At 37.3% G+C, this 17,866-nt stretch overlaps 1 long non-coding RNA gene across 1 annotated transcript; it reads left to right on the forward strand.

Annotated features, from left to right (window-relative positions):
- Nucleotides 1-11,599: 11,599 nt before the first annotated feature.
- LOC132100753 (uncharacterized) lies at nt 11,600-14,144 on the forward strand. Its single transcript, XR_009423118.1, has 3 exons — nt 11,600-11,760; nt 12,295-12,415; nt 13,786-14,144. It is a non-coding gene; the product is annotated as an uncharacterized LOC132100753 (long non-coding RNA).
- The last annotated feature ends 3,722 nt before the right edge of the window (nt 14,145-17,866 follow it).

A 17,866-nucleotide genomic window follows, 5' to 3' on the forward strand; every position in this document is an offset into this window, starting at 1 on the left:
TGGCTTGATGGAGCGCAGGAGATGCAGATAACATGATATTAAGAAACTTTCATTAATGCTTTCACGTAACAAATCTGTCCAAATATAAAATGAAATGAATAGATAATTTCTACATTGAAATAAAAATGTAAAGACTGCACAACTATTATAAATTGTGAATATAAATAATTGGGAATCATGAAAAAAATTCTAATAAAATAAAAACATGCATCTATTATCTGTTTCATGTATCTATTATAACATTTATGTAGTTTTGTTTGCTTGGCTGTTTCCTTATGAAAGTCCAGAAATTTGTAAAGTTTTTTGTCGGGTGTCATTTTAAATTATATGACATCATTACATTGCCGTCTTGCCACCAGCCAATCGCTGCACTGCTGATCATGGTTTCGAGTATCGATACATATCCCGTTTTAAGCCAACACATGAACGCGCAATTATCTCAACCCAGCGATACTAATCATACACAACAGGTGTGTTCGAAGAACCCAATTAGCCGGATCATGATTAGCACGATGATATCATCTTGGATGTGTCATTTGATCTCGGATGTAATAAGCGACGTACGAAGAACGGGCCCCAGATGTACAGTGATCCTGTTAACAAACTGTACCTGCTGTTTTTAATGCCTTTTCTAGAAGAATTCAACAGGATCAACAAGCTGTTCCAGCAGGACAGAGGCAATCCATTCAAGATGTTGGAGTGTCTGCTTCTTTTCTTTCGCTGCCTCATCTCCAGAGTGGTGAGACCTGGAATGATCCCCACATCAGATGAACAACTGCTTGCAATTGACATTACAGACCCCAGTGTTGTGTTACCTGTGGGTGCAGTCAATAATGGGGTCACCTTCATGATGGCATTGGATGAAGCAAGAATGGAGAGCACGGCTGAGAGAAATATGAAGAGCAGGTGCCGTGACTTCTTGGTGGAGGCGGGCAGACAAGTGCAACAGAGACTCCCAGCTAACATCCAGATATGGAAATCTATGACTGTGTTCAGTCCGACTGCCATCCTGTCACAAACTAAACCACAGCTCAGCTCAGTCTCAATGCTGAAGCTCTACTCTGGTGATCTCGCAGCTCTTGAAACACAGTATCAGGCTGTTGCATATCTCCCATGGACAAACAAGGACGACAGCCAGGCAGAGGCCTTTTGGGTTGAGGTGCTCAATTACAAAGACAGCAGTGGAGACCACACTCACAGATGAGCCTGGTCAAGTCCAAACTGAGGAACAGAATGGGACAAGAAACTCTCAGCAGCATACTCCACATAAAATACAGACTGAGAAGAGAAGGCTTATGCTGCAAGCCAAGAGATGTTCCAGTGTTTCAATAGTCACATGTACTCTGTGAGTGGAGCATCAGAGAGCAGGGAGATGGATGCAGATGAAGACAGTGAAGATGAATTTTAATTAAGGTAAGCGCTGTTACTGTATCTTTTTTTATTAGAGCCAGGATATGATGCTAAGAAGGAAAGTTGTTTTTGATGAATGATGATGATCCTCAATGTACTGTAATGTTTAATAGGATTTAGGGAATCCTAGATATAGTGTTATAGCTGAAGTATAATTTGACCGTATCCCTTATTAGAAAATCTTACCTTTTCTTTCTGCAGCACAAGCTCTGGCCTCTACACATGAAGGAAACAGCAGTGGAGGTATGAAGAAACACCTGAAGACATCAGTACAAGGCCATGATCTACAGAGAGTGAAACTGCCTCCTCTGTCCCTGTCCTGTGGCGTCTTAATCTCATACGCACTTTGACATTTGACTTTGATTGGCCTTCTTTGGGTCCCCCAACCCATTCTCACCCCAAAGGCGTCAAAAACCGAAGAATGGTCAAGCGCCCCTAGCGTCACTTTACTGACGCCAAATGTGCCTATTGGCGTCGAAATATCGACGCCCTACGACCTTCATTGCTTTCAGTGGGAAACGTTTGGCGTCAGAACTTCGACGCGATGACATGAGATGTTTAACGCTATGAAATCACGTTCAAGAAGTCTCATTCAGCACACATCGCAATACTTGCCGTCAGTTCCACAGTTTGGGTGAGTAGTCGTAAATACGCTCTTTTAATGCCTTTTATAAAATGTATTCTGTCTTCTTTATTAATCAGATTAGCGCCATATGTTTAATCGCTGTATTATATCGGTCATCCGCGGCTGTCTGTGAGTTTCATTGCATTTAAATAAATGAACAGCTGCTAACTGGGGTGATTAAACTCTATCGGTCACGTGACTTGCCATAGACCTTCGATCCGATTTATATTAATTTCAGGTTCAATGATGTTGTATTTGTAGTAAAATCATGGTAATCACGACACTTACAGTAGTAATAAATGAAATGTGAAGTCAAAACACAGTAAACGGGACATTTACCATGTTTTTACCACAGTAACTGTAGTTTTACCATGGTATATTAGTAATCAATACAACAATACAATAATCACTAAACCAGCTATGTTTGTATCACTGTAATGTTAGTGTTTTTATGTGCTCTTATATGACAGATATCATAGTAATCATATGTTCTGTACCATGCTTTTAATACCTTTTAATGTAAATCCAAAAAAAATAAAACATTATAAAAAAATAATAAAAAAATGTATTTTTCCATCTTGCAGTTCATTCATATCAGTTTATATCTAAATATTTTGCTCACAGATCATTATTAACATTCTGTATATTATTCAATTTTATTTTCTCTCCCCTTTTTTATTATTTTTATTTTTAGCTGAAAAGACGTAAAGGCAGTCAGTCCAGTGGTGTTTCTGGAGAGGTATTCCTTTAGAAATGGAGAAGACAGAAAGCTGCGGAGGCAGACATTTGCAGCAGTAAGTCTGTGATAGTTTGTCTCTTTTATCAAACATTCCTGCTGTTATCATTTGTACAGCATTTGTTGTTTCTTAAACTGTTGCACTGTCCAAATATCCACACTTGCCATCTTTGCACTTGACCACTTGATTACTTATTTGACGTCTTTCCTGTATTTGGCCTAGTGTTCGAGTGAGCATGATGACCACAAGTGTGTGTCGAACTTTTCATGACCTGATGACTGTGTTTCCCAATCCTGATCCTGGAGAACCCCAGCACTGCATGGTTTTGGTGTCTCTCTTATCTGACAAACACACTTTTGAGGTCTTGGAGTCTGATGAGCTGAATCAGGTGTGTTTGAACAGGGAGACATATCAAATGTGCAGTGTTGGGGTTCTCCAGACCAGGATAGGGAGCCACTGCCTTATGGGACACACTTATGTGTTTACAGAAATTTTTAATATCTAATAATTAGTAATATTTCACATACTGTACATTGATCTCGGCAACAAGTCTGACGATTTACTCCAAAACATGATGCATGATGGGATACACTAAGCGTTGTATAGTGCTCCAGAGCAGTATTGGAGAGGTTTAGTGTGTGTTAAGGATGCTGTGCTTTGGCATTATTAAGACCGGGGACAGTCTGTATAAAATGTACTTGGTACATCAGTCTATATTTTATATCCCATCAGTTTTCTAATGTTAAATAATGTTAAAAGGTGGTTTAACTCCCTCTTGTGGTCATTGTCCTGAAGCTCAGGGGAAGAGAAATAAATAAACTGTGTGTGCATTTTTGTAAATTGAAGGATGCAAATTGAAAACCTGTACCCACAGTTTAAAATCGTCCCCATGGATTGTAAAACTTATTTATTTTAATAAATTTATTTTTCTCTTTCCAGAACCTGGGGGGGGGGGGCTTATGGCGTTATATTTTAGTCAAAAGTTATGAGCGTGTAAGACACGGGCATTATGTTATTTCACACGCGCAAAAATGAACCTTCATCTGGCATGATAAAAGTACTCGCGCACAAATTCATCAACCGAGAGGTGTACAGGTAGCTGTGAGCGAGCGCCTGGCTTACTCTCATAGGTTAACTCTGCTTGTACAGTGGAATCCTGCTCGCGCAGTGGATTTCTGCTCCCTCGAGTCTACATGACTTTTGACAATTTGGGGGCGGAAACCAAGGAGGGCACTGACCCTCTTATGATTGGTCACTTTCACACAGGGACATCCTTGTACCTTGATTGACAGCTCTCATTACAGGAAGCACGGAGTTGGGTTAAGTTACCAACGACATCTTCGAGCGCATCTCCGGTGAGTCGTCTCGTCTCGTCTCGTCTCGTGTCGTGTCGTGTCTCTCCAGCATCACATCGAGAGAGATCCAGACCCCCGTGCGTCTGCTGCTGCCGGAGAACTGGACAAACACGCCGTGTCTGAGGAACAAAGACCGGGACCAAATACACCAACATCATCAACGAACCCGAAGACTCTTGAAGAGCACCACATCATCTGGAGAAGAGGTCTTTCTGTTAAATCAGAAGAATTTCTATAACTGTTAATTCATAATGTGATGTTTTTCTATATATTTTCATCAGATCATGTACATTTGTGGTCATGGTAGAACAAGTTTTATATATGAGATTAGGATAAATCACTTTTTTATATATATGATAGTTTATTGAACATTTTTATAAACAAGGAAAGGTTAAAAAAAAAAAAAAATACTCCAAGGCCCAAACGAAGCAAAAATGTAATTTGGTGCAGATGATAATAGTTATATGGAGATAAAATTCTGAAAGCTGATAATGTAAATCAATGAGATCTTTAGAACAGTATAACAGAATATTTACATAAATGATATTTAAATACTTATAATGTTGAAGATATAACACAACACAATGATAACTGAGAGAAGAACAAATACAGTTATGTTTGGATAATCAGGTAAATATAAGCTGCTTCAGTCCAGTAAGTGTTTGACTTGAAATATTACTAACACTGTAAAAGTTACTTTTACCTTAAATTCTGTAAAGATTTAACAGCAAAGAGACATTTATAGAATTACACTCAAACTCCTTTTACTCCGACGACAGAAAGCATCTAGCATCATAAAAACAGCATGTTGTTCAGGTGTAATTTGACATTATAATTGTTGTTTGTGGTATTTAAAGGGTAACTTTCAGTAGCTTCCAGTGAATCTGACACACATGAAGAAACTGGTTTTGGAGTCGATGATGAGCAGGAGCTCTTTCTGTGTGGAGTTAGTTCTCTTGTTCTCCATGTGTTGTGTTCACAATCTAATCTACAGCGCAGGTGAATCAGAGACACTGGATTGAGTGAGAGTGTGAATGTGTGTGTGTTAGTCTTGTGATGGACTGCTCGTGTCCAGTGTGTTTCCAGCCTTCAGCCTGAGACTCCAGCATCCTGTGACTCTGAGCTTTGGAGAAGAGACGATTATTCCTCTGTTACAGCCGACTGCCTTTGGGCTTCACTAGACTTAACTGTCAAACACACACACATAAAACATTTATATTCAGCTCAATTTGACACTTTCTGTTTTGCTTCCACTGCAGGTATTGATTTATGAATCAAATAATATTTATAGATAAATATGGATCTATATAACAGATATAAAAGACAGAGTAAAGGTTTGTCTGAATGTGAATTGTTTGAGGAAAAAGACATTGGGCCTCATTCATGAAACACGAGCAGAAAAGATTTTTTTTTAAATCATTCGTAAAGCAGTTCTGACGTAAACTTTCAAATCATGAAAATGTTTTTATTTTAGTTATTATTTTTCTTCATGATTATTTTACTTTCTTTTATGTTTAGCCCTTTGAATGTGGGAAGTCGTGGCCTAATGGTTAGAGAGTCGGACTCCCAATCGAAAGGTTGTGAGTTCGAGTCCCGGGCCGGCAGGAATTGTGGGTGGGGGGAGTGCATGTACAGTTCTCTCTCCACCTTCAATACCATGACTAAGGTGCCCTTGAGCAAGGCATCGAACCCCCAACTGCTCCCCGGGCGCCGCAGCATAAATGGCTGCCCACTGCTCCGGGTGTGTGCTCACAGTGTGTGTGTGTGTGTGTGTGTTCACTGCTCTGTGTGTGTGCATTTCGGATGGGTTAAATGCAGAGCACAAATTCTGAGTATGGGTCACCATACTTGGCTGAATGTCACTTCACTTTCACTTGAATTACCATTGTGTTATAAACTTGCCTTGCAACAATTGTGATGCATTTCAGTGGAAAGTTAACGTCGTCTAGCTGAAGTGATGGTGATTTGTAAATAGTCTTGAATGCATAAAGTCATCATATATTAGCCTCTGATTGGTTTTATGAATCTGTTGCATGACTGGTAATCTTGTGTTGACTGAGTGACAGCACAATAAACTGAAGTACGCTCGTTGTGAAAGCTTGTTAATTACTCATTGTTTTACCATTTTAAGTTGTTTTTAATAATCTTAGTGTTTTAACTGTCACGTGCTCACAGTCAGCCTGTTTAACTTAACCCCACAATTCATGTTATGAGTACGTCTCTTCTTTACTTCCTTTCCTTTCCTTCCTCTCTTCTTTTTAACATGGTTTTATAATGTTGATTGAGAGATATGACATTTAATATTCAGACAATACATAGAAGTCATCATAATAACTGACTGTTAAAACACACGTGTTACATTGTGTCATGTTTTGGTTCTGTTTCTAAAGTCTGTACAGACTGATGTCTCTAATGTATGTCTGTTTTAAATTATTATTATTATTTTATTATTGTGTAAGATCTTGCTCAGAAAATTGATCCTGGACTGAGAAGACTGGGCATGATATTGTGGTGAATAGTATATTGCAGAATTAAATATTTTAATGAAATATGATTGCCCGTAATCTGCATTTCATAAACAAGACGTGATAAAGAGGACAGCAGCTGATGTTTCATGTTTCACTAATATTACCTTTTGTTGATTTATTATCATTTTTGTAGATTATATTTAGTTGATTATATCTTGTAACGCCAGATCTGTGGAAATGACTGGGATTTTTCTGCTTGTGATAAAGCGGCCTTTGTTTTTACATAATGTCCAATCTTTCCTGTTTTTAAGCGATAACTATTTCTGTTAACCCAGCAGTGATTCTGTTCTCCGTTTACTATTTCAGTGAAGCTGAAGAATTGAATCGAGTGATAGAGAAACAACTGAGAAAAGAGGAGAGAGAATCAGGTGAAGTGATGCTGCATTCATCACAATGTGTGCTTTACATATTATATTATTATATTATATTATTATATTACTTATATTATTTATATTTAGATTTCTCGCATATCTATAATTTGTTTCTCAGTTCAGATGGGTTTTATTGACATGAATTTTTCAAGAAACATTTTTTGTTTCCAAATCTTTGAACTGTATGAAATAACAGAATTTTGAACATTAATTGGTATAAAGATTTATATAATTATATTTCTATTGTATATGTGTGTGCTCTCTGTTGTCACTAAGATCTTTTAAATATGAAATTTAAAATGAGAGAATAAAACATGTTCAACTAAACGTTTCTTATTTCATTCACTTCTCTCTCTTTCTCTCTAAGAGTCGCTGAAGATGTTGTTCATCAAGTTCTTTTTGAGGTTTTTGTGTGTGTTCAAGTTCATCTGTTGTAATATATTATTTTATACAACCATAAATCTACGCCAGAGTTATCCTTGTGTCTTCCCTCTGTTCTTGAAAATGAGGTTAGTCTAGTGACTGAAAAGACTAAACCATGATTCCTTCTTTATTTTATTGATGAGTTATTATATTATGATACTTAGACCCAATAATTACTCAACATCCCTAGGAACACGGTTTAATTGCAATAAAGAAAGTCGTATTTGGGTCAAATAAACCTTAAATAAAAACCTCTAAAACTCTTAAGTAGTTAAAACCGGGTGAAAATACTGCCTTTGTGCACTTTTATCGGTTCTCCAGATCTAGGGTCCTGGAAATGTGTTCCTGGGACTGCGGTTATCCGACTCGATACGAGACGCTGTCACAAAAACACTAGGGTCCTAGAACTGTGCTCCTTCAAATGTGTTCCTGAAAGAGCGGCCTCCAGTATTGCAGACAGACAATATTGAGTTTTTAGGAAGCTCTGTTTTTGCACAAATTCCTCATAATTTACTCGTATATTTACTCAGGTTTGATGAATGAGGTCCATTGAGATGAGAGACGGATCAGACAGAAGTGTTACCTCTCACTCTGTAGCATTTGTAAAGCAGCACGACTGTCACCAGCAGATACGGACAAGCTGTCAGAAGAAAACTGAGGATGATGATGACAGAAATCTGATCTGAACATGACCCTGAAAAACAGACACACAAGCACATTATTGAGAACATTACAGAGCTCCTAAAGACTTTCAGCAAGTTTGTTGGGGAAAACAAAACATTTTTGTAAGCAATTCTGATAGTGGCCGGGGGCGTGGTCAACATGGACAAATAAAGGCAGAGGGCAAATTTGTGTGGATAATCAGCAGAGTCAGATAACTAACGTACACACCATTGCCGGAGCCTTTCTCGTTCTCGAGTCAAGAATCGGTTGCATCGGTTTTCGGATCATAACTACACTGAACCGAGAACCGTTTCTGTCGGTTAACAGTTAACAGCTTAAGTCATTTGTGGATTAATGCGTATTGGAGACGCGAACCGTTTTAAACGATTCAGTTCGATTTGGTGAACTGGTTCAAAAAGATCCAGTTACAGCGAATGATTCATTCGCGAACCGGATATGACAAACTGCTTTGTTTTGAACTCTCTCACATTAGACACGGAAGAGAAGACAATGCTGAATAAAGTCGTAGTTTTTGTTATTTTTTGACCAACATGTATTTTCGATCCTTCAAAAAATTCTAACTGACCCTCTGATGTCACATGGACTACTTTGATGATGTTTTTCTTACCTTTCTGGACAAGGACAGTATACCATACACACAGTTTCAATGGAGGACTAAATCTAAAATATCTTAAACTGTGTCCCGAAGATAAATGGAGGTCTCACGGGTTTGGAACGACATGAGAGTTATTAATGACATCATTTTCACTATTCATTTAAGTTACGATGCTTTTGGGAAACAGACCGTAATATTAAGCAGGGGCGCCATGTCACTTTACATTATGAAACAAATATCTTATATTCGTATGCACATCTGCACCTTTTGTTGTTTTTGCTGAGAGAATTCGCTAAATAATTCAGTCAGAGAAAAGGTAAACAAAAAACCGTGTTTCAGTTATGACTCTTCTGCACGTCTCTGATTAGCCATTGCATTCATAAGTGCAACAGAATCATTTATGATTGGTTATCATGAAGCATTGGCTCAGAAATCTGACACCTCTGATATTAAGAACAATTGTACGATCGTTTTTACAAACTTCTTAGGCTTACAAAGCTTTTGGGAAACTCAGCCCAGGCTAGTAGAATTTTGTGAGTGCAGGTTGGAAGTAAATTAATATTTATGAGATAAACTAAATGTTTCAACTGGTAGGTTGCAGAATTCATGCCTACACAAAAGAAAGCTCTGTAGGCTCTGCCTCGGTACAGTTTGTGTAAAGCCATTCATTCATTCATTTTATGATCGTTCGCTATTGTTTCACGTGCGTTTCCCAGAAATGCGGTTATGTTAAGTGAATTTTGGGGAAACGCACGTGAAACAATAAGGAACGATCACAAAATGACTCGCAAACCTGGCCCTGGCCCTGTTTAATGAAGAGAAAGAGAAAATGTAGTAGAAATAAACATGTTAAGAATACGTAGAAGCGTAGGACTCTTATTATGTTTTTAGGACTATTATTTTGTTGTAATGTTCGGTTGACCACAGCGGAGAGGGGCGTTTAATTCCCGCCCACGTGTAGAAATCGATAATTCAAGTTGTTTATTTGTTTCCTGTCCTTGAAAGTAAAAACGAAAAAATGAAGCCTAAGTCTTGATTTTTCGTTTTGTTTGAATAAATGGAAAAATGAAAAATGTGGCATTTTATCATTTTTAAGATTTCAATATTAAATGTAAAAACGAATTATACGCAGGTACTCGGACCGTACATGGCCCGGATCCCGATAACGCTCACTCTTAGCACGCTAAGAAGACTCGAAAGATACACTGTAAAAAAAAACTGTTATTTTACGGAATTTTACTGTTTTATTTTACAGTTTTTTCCACGTAATTTTGAAATACAGTTTAAAATTGTACAATTGCAGAAATAGACTGTAAATTTACATATCCTATGTAAAATCACATGAAAAACATGTCAATGTGCATAACGCCACAAAAATATTTTTGAAGATTTATTTTACATAACACACCAAAAACAGTGCGCTATATGTATGTTTATGTGCAGTGTGTGTGTGTGTGTGTGTGTGTGTGTATATATATATATATATATATATATATATATATATATATATATTTATATATGTGTGTGTGTGTGTGGCATTAATAATATAATGTCATATTTTTTAATAGATTAAAAATATAAATAACAACTGTACAAAAGTTCACGTTCATTATTATTATTATTATTTTTATTATTATTATTATTATTATTGATATAATATGTATATGTTGCCTACATTGCGTGCTTGCATAAAAGAGCAGGTGAATCAGTTTTTGAACAGGTTTGTTGAAACATCCTTCCCTAAAAAATCAATTCGAGCAAAAGAATCGTATTTCCATAGTACTGTCAACTGATATCTTCAATCTTCATCTTCTTCCGCTTGTCAAAATAGTTCTGCTCAGTTTGGTGTTTTATTACGCATTTATTCTCATAGTACCGTTTCATAATGTGATATAATACTATAATAATATGCTGATATTTAAATTACAAAAAAAAAAAAACATTTTAAATAATCGTTATTTTAAATAATTATGATGTTTACCTTTTTGAATCGTTAAACCAGTGTTTCAAACTTCGGCGCTGACCAGTGCCGTTAGTCGTTAAGTGTGGATAACTTCTAACGTTATTTTGTCCCTGAGGGAAAAACAGGCTGACTTTAAGGAAAGTAGTTAGCTGGTTGTCTACGATACTGTTATTAAATATTATTATCATTTGTGGTTTACGAACTCATGAATTTAACAGTTAGCACAGGTAAGTTAACGTTAAATTCGAATATGTAACGTTAGATATGTTGCCAACTTTACCGAACTTCGAAGCATAATGCAGTGTTTTCAATCAGTTTTGATATACATAATCGTAGGCGTCGTCTAAAAGCTCAAAAAAAATCTTATTTTTCGAGGCGAGATTGGATGAAAATTCTGAATTTAAAAAAGATTCATTAGGACCAGCGCTTAAAGTGACGCGCGATTTGAAACGTTATGTTCGTCGGGCACTTAACGTTATCCCTCTTCAAGCACTGGTTATTACGCTTGTATAAGGAAATTCACTTAACTACTTTATTTTGTCTGCATGTTTTACTCTTTTAATTCCAGATATAGTCTCACTGATGGTCTGAAATATTGTTACAGTCAATATTTAATCACTTTTTAATAAATTATTTATGTTGGTTACCCTTTATATCTGTCTATTGGTTAAGCAAATATTAAAATTATTTCAAAAAGCTGGTGGTTAAAACCACTGACCAGTTAAAATTGTGAATGAAAAAACAATGTCTGCAGTGTGTCATCTGAGAATTAATATAACCTTTGTAATCTTGTAATCTAACGTTACTCCTAGGGAAAAAAGTTTCACAACTTCTGTTTTAATCACCCTTCTATAATTAAAGACTGTTATTGAAGCTTATAGGGTTTATTGATGCTCACTGATGGGGTGAACAGGTGACACAGATAAGGTTCAGAACTATAGATATAATACATTTATCAATATATTTCTTTGTATTTTTGTAGATTTCCTAAAATTTCACATTTACATGCTTTTTTTTCTCCTTACAGATAAGTTTTGTGAGCGGCTAAAACCAAGGTCAACATGAAAGGGTGAGTTGCACAATGCAAAGATGTTCACAGATTACACTTGTAATAGTTACAGTGTTTCTTTGAAAACTCACAATTCACAACATCAAGGGCTACACAGAAATGAGGCACACTACCTATTAGCTTGTTGCTAGCAGCTTGCACTTACGGTTCAGAAATTACGATGCATTTAAAATGTAATCATCAGCAGTTATCTTCTGTGTCACAGGCAGGGACCTTTTCATGTCAATTTACTAGCTGTCAGAAAAATAATTGTGTGTGGTATGTTTGAATATATTTAATGGAAAACAATTTAATATTTGCAGTAAGTTTATCACAGTGTCAATGTCAATGTCACCTTTATTTATATAGCGCTTTAAACAAAATACATTGCGTCAAAGCAGCTGAACAACATTCATTAGGAAAACAGTGTCAATAATGCAAAAATGTAATGTAAAAAAATGTAAAATCAGTGTAACTGATCTCTTCTTTTTCTTATGCATGACAACAGGAAGTTCCCCTTTTGACTGCAGAGAACTTTGTTTTCTGTTGACCAAGTCATAGTTAACGGCCACATCACCATCTTCTACGACGCTCTGAAGCTGATGTTTGCTTCATACTACTGCTTGAACATTTCATACCCAGGAAACCAAGGAGAAACGCAAGAGATTGTGCAAAGGTAAAAACACACACTCATAAACTCACTCTCACACGTGTGTCCTCACACACAGTCACTCACTTTTTCAACACACACTGACTTACGCATCCTTACATATACTCACTCTAACACACACTCTCACACACAGTCACACACGCACCCACACACTCACACACATTCACACATGCATACTCACACACACAGACACTCACATACATGCAGTCACACACACATCCTCACACTCACATAGACAGACTCACAAAAGCATCCTCAAACTCACACACTATCACATACACATTCTCTCACATGCATTCTCACACACACACTCAGTCACACATGCATCCTCACACTCTCACATATACACACTGTCACACACACATCCTCAAACTCAAACTCACATACTCACAAACACATGCTCAGAAATGCATCCTCACACACACACACACACACACACACACACACCTTCGCACACACAGTTACACACTTTCACATACTCTTACAAATGCATCCTTACACTCACACACTCTCACATACACATTCTCACACACGCATCCTCACACACACACACACACACACACACACATCTTCACACAGTTACACACTTTCACATACTCTTACAAATGCATCCTTACACTCACACACTCTCACATACACATTCTCACACACGCATCCTCTCACACACACACACACACACACACACACACACACTCTAATACAAACATCCACATACTCTAACATAGACAGTTACACATGCATCCACACACACACTCACACGAATCTTCACACACACAGTTACACACTTTCACATACTCTTACAAATGCATCCTTACACTCACACACTCTCACATACACATTCTCTCTCACACACACACTCTCACATAGACAGTCACACATGCATCCTCACACACACTAACACACTCTCACGCGCATCCTCACACACGCTTCTAAGGCTGCATGATTAATCACATGCGTTTTTCAGGCGTGTCTCGTCAGTAAAGCCGGTCCTGTGATTAGTAGTAAATATCCATCACCTGTTTTCAAATCAGCAACATTTAATACACAGAGCTGTAGTTCACTGACAAGCTCCACAATATCCTGTTCATAATCGAATGCGATTCATCTGCAAACGCATCTCACAACCGCATGTGATTAATCGTGCAGCCCTACATGCATCCTCACACTCTCATCCTCACACAACACACTCTCTTACATTGTCACAACCTTCGCAGTCTGCCTCACACACAACCTCTCACATACTTATTTATAGCAAACATCCACCACAAGCATGCCCTTTACAAGTTCTTATTTTCCTGCTTTCTTTTTATATATATTCACAGCATATGTTACAGTCCATGTTTTATTACTAAGGATTTTTTTTTTTCATTCAACAGATGCCTTTTTAAGATGAACCCCGAGAAGGGACCGGAAGTGGATAAGACCACATCGAGAAAGAAATCGTCAGTCAGTCCAAAGGTTCTTTCACTGATTAACAAGATTGCGGACTATGAAAGGATGGAGTAAAACTTTGAGTGTCAGATCTTCCTATATTGACTAGCAGAAATTCTTGACAGTGTCACAGACTTAAAATACTTGCTGATTATTTGATTTCATGGTTGAATTATTTTTTTTCATGCATCATCTGTTGTCAAGATAAATTAATCAGTTCACAGGTGGTTCAGTTTTAAGGACAATTTAATTATTAATTTTTATTTGTTTACCAAACTGCTATACTGTTGCAGTTTTGAACAATTATTTTATTGTGTGTTGTTGCAGTTATGATATTTTATATATATACCGGTATATATATATTTTTTTTATATACTGTTGCAGTTATGAACAAACTGAATTGGTATGTTGTTGCAGTTGTGATCTACAGTAATTTAAACCTTTGGGCTTATTTTTTTACTGGAATATTGTTGCAGTTATGATCGTTTGTAATAATATTTTTTATACTATTGCAGTTATGGACAAATTATTGGAATATTGTTGCAGTTGTGCTATAATCTTTATACTGGTATATTGTTGCAGTTTTGAACAAAGAATATTAGTAAATTGCAGGTCAATAAATTATTAAAACACAATTTTCGCACTCATGGCTGATTATTTGAAGTTAAAGTGTTCAAACTTTATGATAATTTAATGTTTTTTTTCTCAACTTTCCACAATATTTATGTAAAACATCTTATTAAACATTAAAAGCTGAAGAAAATACAGAAAATCTCATGTAAAATTACAGCAAAAAACTGTATTTTTGAATTACGGAAAATTACCGTTACTTAATGTGCCCGTTATTTAACGGTATTTTTCCGGCACCCCAGCTGCTGGAATTTTACCGTTTTTTACTGGATTTTTTTTTACAGTGTATATCTTTTTGTTTTTGTTCCTAAGTGTGTTCCCCGAAGTGTCCCTTAGGAAGCTTCTTAACACGCTGCCTCTTACATCCGACGTTACAATGTCGCTGTCCTGAGTGAAAGTGCTGAACTAGTTGGCATCGATTGCTCAGGAATCAATTTTCCACTTCACGCTAAGGTGCATTTCGGCATTAAGAAAGACAACACGTTCTATGCAAATGAAACATTCCTCAAATTATTCCAGTAACATTTATTTTAACATAGTTTAAGTTATCAGTAGAATATAGACTCTAAATTAAATTATCAAATGGTCATTAAAATGTTCACACGATATGTTGTGACGGTTAGACGAACCAGGTATCCCTTGCTAATCATCCACCCTCCTTATCCCATTGTAGCACTTGTGCCGCTTCTTGACATGGGTTCAACGGTTTCTAAAAATTCTGTAATACATTTTTATATTAATGGTAAGGTACTTTACAATCAGAATTGATTGGCAAGCAGCTGTAGTTACTTCTGTTTAATGCGGTATTGATTTGTCACAGTCTTGTCTTTTTTGTCACTGTCTTCTGTGAGTGTTGTGTTTTTGTGCCATGTGCTCTCTCCTGTCCTTTTCTGACCACGCCCACTTTGTAACCTCATCATTATTTTAGTTGCTTCACCTGTGTTTCTCCCGGACTCATTTACCTTCACTCTGCACACCTGTAACTCACTTACACACACACACAGCTGTTCCCTGTTGGTTCCTTAGTATATATTCTTTCATCACCCACCACTCTGCCTGGCTGTATTGTTTAATGTTACTTGTGATTTGTAAGTGTTCCTGGTTCTCGTGTTTTTTGCATCTTGTGTTTGTTTTTGCCGTGTTGGCCTTTTTGTTCTATTAAAGTTAATCTTCCCTGCATTTGGACCCAGACCCTGTTCTTTCTTTGCTGGCCCGTGACATGATTGCCATTGGTTAATGTTTTCAATAAAAAGCAACCTATCTACTGAGAGTTAGATACAGAATATGGTGGGGAAGAAACGTTAAAAAAGGGCACCAAGTTTCTCGTCAAAAGAACTTGAAGTTTTGCTGGACCTTGGCACCAGGTCGGAAATCACACCCCTATGGTCCACTATAACCTGCACATTTATGGGATGCCAGCAATGGTGCACCTGTGTGACGAGTGGGGCGGGGCCGAGGGACGTGGGAGCGACCTGTTCGACCCACCGGCCTCGCTCCCACGTCCCTCGGCCCCGCCCCACTGGTCTCAACCTGTAATCCCTGGTATTGCGCAGAAGGGTATTTGTTCAGTGTGGACGCACCTCCACACCGAGGTCTTGCTTAGGCCGTAGCCCTCTCCCACGACCTTGATGAAGCTCTCTGTAGCAAAAATACTTAGCACTGCAAGCAGCTGTACTTCAGGGCTTAAGGCAAAGTTCAGCTGCGTTAGCCAGGCAAGCACAGGTCTGAGAAGGTCCAGCAGCTCCATAATGAGTTGTCTTGGGAGGCAAAAGTTTTGCTGAATAAAAAAATTGACATTGACTAAACGTCTCTGTGGCCAGCGCCGTCTTTGATTCAATACAAGGACACGTTGGATCGCTGCCATACTTGTTTGCTTATTGGACACCATGCTTACCCATTTATAGATCTTAGCCATTTAGAGCCAAATAGTTTGCCAGATTGTTATCAAAAGTGATTGCCAATTTAAACACTTTAATGACATTACGAAATAGCCTAGACTAATTACCACCATATTTCTGATACCAAATAAAGTCAACTTCATAAATAGGGCCTGTATCCATAGCGAACATATTTTATTATTAGTCTTAAAATGTCAATAACATAAAATCATTGTTGAGCCACAACATTGTCAAGTTTGACTTGTACTGCGCTGCGCTGATTTCTAAAGACTGCTGCACAGTGGCGGTGACTATGTCTTGAGCTCAAACAACGCTAAGAGAGAGCTTACGAATGGTCCAGAACAACCTTACGAAAGTGTGACTTACAGAAGATATACTTAGCGTACGAACGTGTCGGGAATCGTGCCATAAGGTTAAGAGAGAGTTTAAGGAATAGGTTAAGAACTACTTGGTGATAAGAACATTTTGGGGAACCGGGCCCATGTCAGTATGACTTGTTAGTTATACTTCAGTTCATGTGAGTTTTGTGAAATAATAAACACATCTGTCAATAACTAATTGCTCATTAATAAAACTAATGACACAGTAGAACAAACCACACTTTCTCTCTCATGTCACACACACGCATTTTAGGATCTATTTTCTTTTTAATGGCAGTTACATGTCTAAATGTAAATGTAAGTGTTTATTTTATTTACTCACCATTAACAGCGAGATCAATTCGGTTACTCTCCTGTGAGGATGAAGGTCTTCCATTTATCCATACTTTACACGTGTACTGATCCTGATCAGACTCAGTAGCTCCTCTGATAGTGAGAGTGTCTGTGTTTACAGTATAACGCTCAGACGACTGTAACTTTACACTGTCTTTATACCACTCATATCTCCAGTCTCTGTGAGACTCAATCACACACTTCAGACTCACTCTCTCTCCAGTGAAGACAGGACTGTCTGGAGTCACAGTCAGTGAAGATCTTCGGGAATCTGTAGAAGAAAAAAAAAGGTGAAAATGTATTACAAATTTCAGTTAGGGATAATAAAAAAAAATCCTCCTGAGGCCATAAGAGGATGCATCAAGCGAAATATTCTGCACGTTTCTTCAAAGCGTTATAAAATAATACGACTATCTTTGAAAAAAGTGCATACTGTTTAAAATAATGTTTATAAACTACATATAATTAATAAAGTTTCTTAATTAGAAAAAAAAAAATCCATGCATGAATGTGTAGTTTAATACAATGGACCGAAAAACCAATCACAAAAGTAAATTACATTTTCATTTCAAAACATGAATGCAGTGGTCTAGAGATATGTTTTTTAAAAGTTGAACTTACATTAATTCTACATGACTTTCTAAACATGACTCTCTTGTGCGAGACGCAAGTGCATCGCTGATAGATGTCTCTCTAGAAAATGTGATAAATATGTGTTCTGTGTGAACGGCTTGGTTTCAGTTTTGATGTAAACAGCATCTTCTCCACACTGATGCTCTCGTTTT

This window comes from Carassius carassius, chromosome 2, assembly GCF_963082965.1.
Source record: "Carassius carassius chromosome 2, fCarCar2.1, whole genome shotgun sequence".
NCBI classification, from domain to species: Eukaryota; Metazoa; Chordata; class Actinopteri; order Cypriniformes; family Cyprinidae; genus Carassius; species Carassius carassius.